The sequence below is a fragment of the Manis pentadactyla genome, chromosome 3 (genome assembly GCF_030020395.1).
Source record: "Manis pentadactyla isolate mManPen7 chromosome 3, mManPen7.hap1, whole genome shotgun sequence".
Taxonomy (NCBI): Eukaryota; Metazoa; Chordata; class Mammalia; order Pholidota; family Manidae; genus Manis; species Manis pentadactyla.
Genome location: NC_080021.1, coordinates 152,759,235 through 152,766,519, shown reverse-complemented (window position 1 = coordinate 152,766,519; position 7,285 = coordinate 152,759,235). Strand labels below are relative to the sequence as shown.

Below are 7,285 nucleotides of genomic sequence, written 5' to 3'. Positions count from 1 at the left end.
CAATGCGAGTCTATAATTAAAACAAAAAGCAACAAACACTACATATGTCAGGCCAAGTTGTGAAGAATAAACACAAATGAAAAAGCACCAATTCATCTGTTCAGTTTTTGGAATGAAGTATACTTTGGGTCAGATTTTAAATAATCCTTCCATCCAGTACATTAACTATGACTAATTCATCTTTAAAATGCAGAACGACAAAGAGTTCTGTTCTAAAGCATAGTCTTCCTTGTCTGGCTATTCTTACCCTGAAACAGTCCCTCTTTGCTTTTGTGATATCTCTCTATTCCTCTCCTTCCCTACTGAAGTTTATTCCAAGTAAGCTATTTTAGTTTTGCTTTGAAGCTACTTCAACCCACTTTCAAATAAATGGAGATAAAGTCCCTCATTCGTATAACTTAAAAAAAAAACACACACACCATTCGTAGCTCATTTTCTTTCCACAGACCCCTGCATTGTTGTTAGAGTTTTTCCCTGCCTCATTTCACAAATGTGGAGACTGAGACACAGAGAAGTCACATGTCTACCTTATCAGGTAGATAGTGACAAAACTCAACTGAAACCATAAACCTCCTGATGCCCAGCTCTTTGGGCTTAACAACAACTGAACTCTTTGGTTTTGTGAAATATTAACTGTGCCAAACAGATTCTTAAGAACTGGAACCAGCCAGGGATACTTAGCCATTGAAAATTGTGGCATTACTTGATCAACAATTAGCATGAGTCCTAGAGTCTGATTAACTCAGTTTGCCTCTCCCTCAGAGTGAAGGATGAGGTTGTTTTCCATCTTGATAGCTGAGAAAATATTCTAGGGGTAATGTCCCTTGCAGAAGGCATAGTGTCAGCACAATTGATTAAAAATGCATTGACTTTCCTCACTGGGTGTGAGAGGTACCTGCTGCTATATGATGCAGACCCACTGAGGTCCAACCATGACCCCCATTGTCTGTTATCCTTTGTTAAGTTTTGAGACAATTACACCAATTTCCTGGTTTCTAAAGAAGGCTCCCAAATTCACCCTCCCAGTTTGAAAGCTAGTGTAGTTTATTTTAACGTTGCTTTTACAGTGGAATAGGAAAATACTATAGTAAGTGACCACATGGGAAAGGCAAGTATAGAAAGGGTGTGATGGTCAACCAAGAACAGCATCATTTCCACCCCTATCCCCATCAGAGTAAGGTAGATGTATCATAGTATAAGAGTGAAGCCATCTTAGACTTCTTGTATTTCAATCCCCTTAATTTCAGAAAAGAATTCACTGAAGCCCAGGGGAGTTTGCCTACTTCATGATTTTTCTGGGACAAACTCTGTCCCCAGGGATACACAGTCACTCAGAAAATCGCACCTTTGCTTGCCTCTTCAAGGTCCAGCACAAATACACTAGCAGAATCTGTCCAGGGTCCCTATGATATGGCCTGTATAGCCTCTGGGACTTGCATTGAAAACTGGCATTGCACTAGACACTTTCAAACAGTCCTAGAATTAACACTGGGGTTATTCCAGAAAAGAAGGAAAGTATCTTTATCTGAAGATTGTAATCTAGGAACCTAAATAGCTCAATCATCACAGTTGTTTTTTTTTTTAATATAAACTCCTCCCCTTAGTTATTGTCCTCTTTAATTCCCTTTAATTTTGTTTGGACTACACATAAACCCTGAACTCTTCCAACTCATTCATTTCAGAGTTACAAAAGTAATAAAAGAAAACTGAGATTTCATCGACATGTATTTCTCTCATACATTTACAAATATAATTGCTGCCTGACTTGATTTGGAATATCTTTTTTAAACCCTGCAATTCTAGAACTGTAGAAAGCTTTCACCTTTTCTATTCATTCATTGTCCAGATATTTGTTTCTGTCAATGAGCTAAGCATGGGGAATACAGAAATGAAGAGACAGTCTGTCCTCAGTGAGGTCTGTATGTCAAAAACAAATACATATATAGGGCTATACATGTATATACACACACACACACACACACACACACACACACACACACACACACACACATATATATATATATATATATAATAACTCCTATCAACAAGTCATTATTCCTACATTAGAGGTTTTTTCTTGTATTTTCAACAACAGGGTTTCCTTGCTGTGCTGGGATGGGTATTATAATAGCTTTATGATTAAAACCAGTTTATGCTGTTTTGCCAGCATGTAATTGTCCCATTAAAATTCTGGCAATAAATTATCCCACATTAATATAAATCATTCCTAATTACAATGAATAATTTACTAGGAAAATATATATTATGTTATATACATATATAGAAGAGCTTTGTTTTCCCCCAAGTTAGCCTTTTTAAATACACACTTCAAATCCACACAAACCAACTGGGAGGAGCACTGTAACTGTGCTTCAAGTTTCTAAGTGTCCATTTTCCTCTCCAAATTCTGCTTAAACCTTAGCTTTATTATCCACTTTCTCAAGAACAAAGGCTTATGGGCTCATTGCTAGAACATAAAAGTCTTGTTTTCTGTGCATCCTAAAATAATCATTATTGTCACCTCCAGTAAGAGGGAGTGCCTGCCTACAGTGAGCCCATCTTTTCAGCGTTTGTTTAGACTGGCATGGGGCAGGCAACTGGCCTTCTGGGCCTGGGATGAGCTGTGTGACCTCTTAGAGCTGTTTCTTTATCTTTTGATTAGTGGGATTAGATTAATATGGCTATGTAGTTCTTTCCAAACTCCAGATACTCTAGGGATTAAAAAAAATAATCCTGGGGAAATATCTGGGCAAGATTTTTATTAAAATAAAAAAAAATCGGGGGGAAAACCTGGGTTCGTTAAACAACACCTCATCTGCTGTGCATCCACAAATACATCTCTGTATGGTGGTGAAGACCAGACTACTTTAAATCAATATTTAATACAACAAGCAGACACAAATATAAATTTGTTCCCAAATCCCGTAAATCCTTTCTTCTTAATTTCATGGTCTCACTTTTTTTTTTCAAGCTAGTTTGTGGGAAGTGGCCTGGGGGGTCGGGAGGGGGTTAAAAATTCCCTACCTTTTCCAAGGCAAATTTTCCACCCTAGCTAGAGGTCTTTCAGGCGTGCAGGCCATTCCCAGGCCTCTCCCTAAGCTCAGGGCAGAGTTGCCCCAACTCACCAGGTGGAGCTCATCACCTGGAGCTTAATTTAAAATACGTTCTGCCGTGTCTCGTCCCTACCCAAGGCCCAGGGAGGTTTAGGTTAAAATCGCACTCTATAGGTAGTGGGTTCCGCCAGCTCTGGCTTTCCTCACTGTTTCCTGCTGGGAAGCGAGGACGGGGCTGGGCAGAGCTGGCAGCCTCCAGGCGGGAAGGAAGGAGAACAGATGGCCCGCCGGGGGTTGGGGTTGGGGATCACGTGTCCGACCTCACTCTGAGCTGGCTTCAGACTGCTTTCACGACCCGGGCCCTACAGCTTCAGCGGCCTCACGCACGCCTTTTTAGGGTATATTGGGGGAAAGGCAGTGTACGTTTAGTGAAAGCTGGGGAATTAAGGGAAGGTGGTGTGTTTGAGGGGGTGGGGCTGAAAGGGATCGGACTTCCAACACTGGCGGTGTTCCTAGATTTGAAATACAATCGGGTAAAGCCCTATCTGGTGAATCGCCCGTGGCCAAACAGACAGTTCACACCTAAAAACTATAGAGGGAGGGCTCCGGTCCGCGAGAAAACTTGCACGACGCCCTACTTTGCTGTCGCTCCACCTGGCCTTCGTGAAACTCCAGGCCTCTCCTTCGCCGAGCAGAAAGGCCACCCGCTCATGCATATGCAGGAGGATAAGTTTAGCTCGCAGCCCCCAGCGCTCCGAGAAGCCCCGCGCAGCTCACTGAATCGCCCGCGCTCTTGGGCGGGCCCTTGACGCCGGCTGCAGACTGCCGGGCGGCGCAGCCACTGCGCGCCCAGGTTCGGCATCGCCCTTTTAAAAAGTCTTCCGCAGGCGGCCGCCGCTGCAGCAGCCGGAGGAGGCGAGTTCATCTGAGGACAGTCCCAGTTCTCAGAAATCCCTTCCCTGCTGGAACATCAAGCTCTCTTTACTGCAGTTGAACAAACTGCCCTAGATTGGGGGGTGAGGGACCCGCCCCAAACTCGTGCAAGGAGCTCCGGGCGCCCGCGCCCACGTGAGCTAACCTTGAAATTAGCCCACCCCACCCGCCGCGGGAGGTGGGGCGGGCGGGAAGGGGTGGGAGTGGGCGGGGGCCGGCTGTTGGTCCCCAGCGTCCCAAGGCCGTGGGTTTGTGCCCTTCGCGTGTGCGTACCGCCCTCTCCGCCCTGTTTCATAACTCTAGCTAGGTTGCATTTTTTATTTTAAAATCTCCAGGGATAATGCAGGTGTGTGTTTGCGTGTGTGTGCGTGTGTATGTAGCTGCGGGGAGTTGGGAGCGATGAGAGGCACCTTCCCCATCCCCCATGCCCGCGAGGAAGAGGAAAACCTGCCCTGCGGTCCCTCCTGGGAACACTGCGGAGTAGGGTGTCGGGATGACATCAGCCTCTAAATATAGCCGGCACCGCACCCCAACTCTCGGCGCTGGGAGCAGAGCTGGGGATAGCGGGGGGCGGGAGGGGGTTTGTGGGGGTTGCTGTCCGCCCGCGGGGTGGGGCAGGGCAGGCCGGCGGGCCGCCTGGCGGGGTTGTGGAGGAGATGACTTTGCAGGAATCGTGCTCAGTTTGCAGGCAAGTTATCTCCCGCGCAGGTCGGGCCTCGGGGTTAGGAAACATTCCTGCATTCCGCTCTCTCCCCTGCCCCACAAAAGACACTCACGCAGCCCTTGGACCTAAGGTGACTTTATTTATGTAAATTAACCCATTTCCCAGCCACAGCGCCCAGGTTCGGTCTGTCCGGAGAGCATCCCCGCTTTCCAGCCCGGCCCCGGCCTCCGGGCTAAGCCTGCGAGGGGGTCGTGCAGCCCTCCCGGTGAGTCAGATGGGCTGTGTTTCCTGTGGTTGTTGTGGAACAGTTTGTCCTTTTTACCCCCGCCCCCCCCACGCCCGGTCTCCACCCCCTTGGTAAATATAGCGCTCACGTTTCATCATCTCTTTGTCCAACGAGCGCCAGACACCCCGGCCCGCGGCCCCCGCCGCCTCCCTCCCTCCGCTCGCTGTTACCTCGCATAACCCCGCGCGGGCAGGCTGCTAGCAGCAGCCTGCCCCGCGGCCCCCGCCAGCCTGCACCCCGTCCCTTCTCGCCGCAGTACGGTCCCACCCCCCCTCGTAGCCACGTCTCTGCTTCTAATTCCCACTTTGGCTGTGCCCCCACATCCTCGCCCCTCCCCCGCCACCCCAGTGTCTCGGGGACAGGGTCGAGATGTGTGTGGTGTTGCAAGGTAGACACCCCTTCTTCCCAGCCCCAGGCGTCACCCCAGGCCCAGGCCAGTACTGAGTCTTCCACTTATACAACCTCCCCACCCCCACCCCAAGTCCCAAGGCCGCCCCCTGTTCTCCCGAACGCAGGTGACAAGTTGCTGAGATGGTGTCTGATTCACCGACAGCTGAACCAACTAGGCGTACGAGGTGGGGAGCGCTGGGTGAGCCTTCTTCCGCCCACTTCTCCGCTCGGTGGGGTGTGGGCTGGAGGGTCGGGAAAAGCGAGGTGGGTGGATAGCGGCCGAGCAGTGCGTGCTTACCCTTCCCTCTCTCCCTTCCCCTCCCAGTTTCATTTCCACACATACAGCCACCCACCGGGGACCGGAGGCGGCTGGTGTTCTCTGAGCGCAGGGAACTGGCTCTCTCTGTGGTCTCCTGTTTACTTCCCTCCTCTTACCCCTCCCTCCTCCTCGCCCCCGCTGCCCCATGCAGCCTCCCGCCCTGGCGCAGCTGGGAAACCTGCAGCAGAACACTGCAGTCATGAGACTTCCCCTGGACCCGAGCTGTGACCCGGGCTGGCCCTGTCCTGCCCTGCGGTGCCCTGTGTGTGGGGGGGCACTTCTCTGTCCTGGAAAGAAAGGCGCTTGGGGCTCCCCATCCAGGAATGTAGAAGAGGTGGCTGCCTCCCTGCCTCCTTCCCACTTCCTCTCCCCCTTTGGCAGCATCTACCATCCTGTGGGGGCCCTGCCTGGCTGCCTTTTTGGCCAGGGCTCTGGGCACCCCCCATGCGTGGCCACCTGTCTGGGGAGGGCTAGTGAGAGAACTGACTGTGTAGGATCTCGGCATCCAGGATGCTGCAGAGCTGGCTTATTTCCATCCCAGGCTGTCCGGTTGGTGACAGGGGGCCCAGAGTTCTCTGTAAACCAAGGTTTTTCAGGCAGAGCCTGGAACCTGCTCCTAGGGACATACCCTCTCCGTATGGAGTCTGGCAAAACCTTCCCTTTCAAAGCTTGCTTCTTAGCAGGGAAGAATTCAGCCTCTTTGGCTCAGTAAGCTGAATGAACAAAGAACTCTGAAGAGGCCGTGAGGGTGAGCTCTGGGTGCAGCCTGCCTGAAGTTCACCCCATTGAAAATCCACCTCTTCACCACCACTCTCTGCTCCACTGCCATGGTTACCAGCTCCCTGTCCTTGGGTGGCACAAGTGTTGCACAGAGGCAGAAACAAACAAGGGTGTTTTAAATGTTCTTTTAAAAATCCAAAACATTGCCTTAGTATTTTGGTAGCACAGGAGGAATAAAAGTCCCACTGTTTTCTAGTTTCCTTCTGACCCCAGGACCCTGAATAAATCCCTCACCCTGGATGGCCTTTCAGCTGCTAGAGAAGGGAAGGAGCTCTTTGAGATACTAGAGAGTAGAATTCAGAACAGGACAGGTCCACCCAAGGGTGGACAATTACTACTCAAGTAAGACTCTTTCTCCTCGGCCCCCTCCAGCTGCTCTGAAGCACCTGCCACCAGATTGTACCACCCCATTTGCTGCTGTCTTCTCCAGCATCTGTGCACCCCCTTCATCCTCTGGAGGTGGTGGCACCTGACTCCCTGTCCCCTACCCCGACCCCACGCCTGTTAGCACTCCCACCCATTTAGATTTGGCAGCCTAGTAGAATAATGAAATGACCCATCTGAAACCCTAGCCCCTGAACTGCAATCATTTTCCCTTCCACCCCCCGCTGGGCCTTTTCATCACCAAGTAAGACCACCACTCAGCATGTTTCATTTCCAGCATCCGGTTTCCTGACCGACACCTCTTTCCCTTCTAGATTACTTGAATAACTCTATTTGGATAATTCTTTGCCCTATTTTTTTTTTTTTACTTCCATCTACATTTTCACTGTTCATCATTGCTCTTATATTCTTACCTCCCTCCTTCCCAGCTTAGATTTTGTGGTTTATCACTATATCATTCCTGTGCACTCACCTTG

At 49.8% G+C, this 7,285-nt stretch overlaps 1 long non-coding RNA gene across 1 annotated transcript; it reads right to left on the bottom strand.

Annotated features, from left to right (window-relative positions):
• Window positions 1-4,769: 4,769 nt before the first annotated feature.
• LOC130682982 (uncharacterized) lies at window positions 4,770-5,398 on the bottom strand. Its single transcript, XR_008996508.1, has 2 exons — window positions 5,107-5,398; window positions 4,770-4,938 (listed from the first exon to the last, which is right to left on the bottom strand). It is a non-coding gene; the product is annotated as an uncharacterized LOC130682982 (long non-coding RNA).
• Between the last annotated feature and the right edge of the window lie 1,887 nt (window positions 5,399-7,285).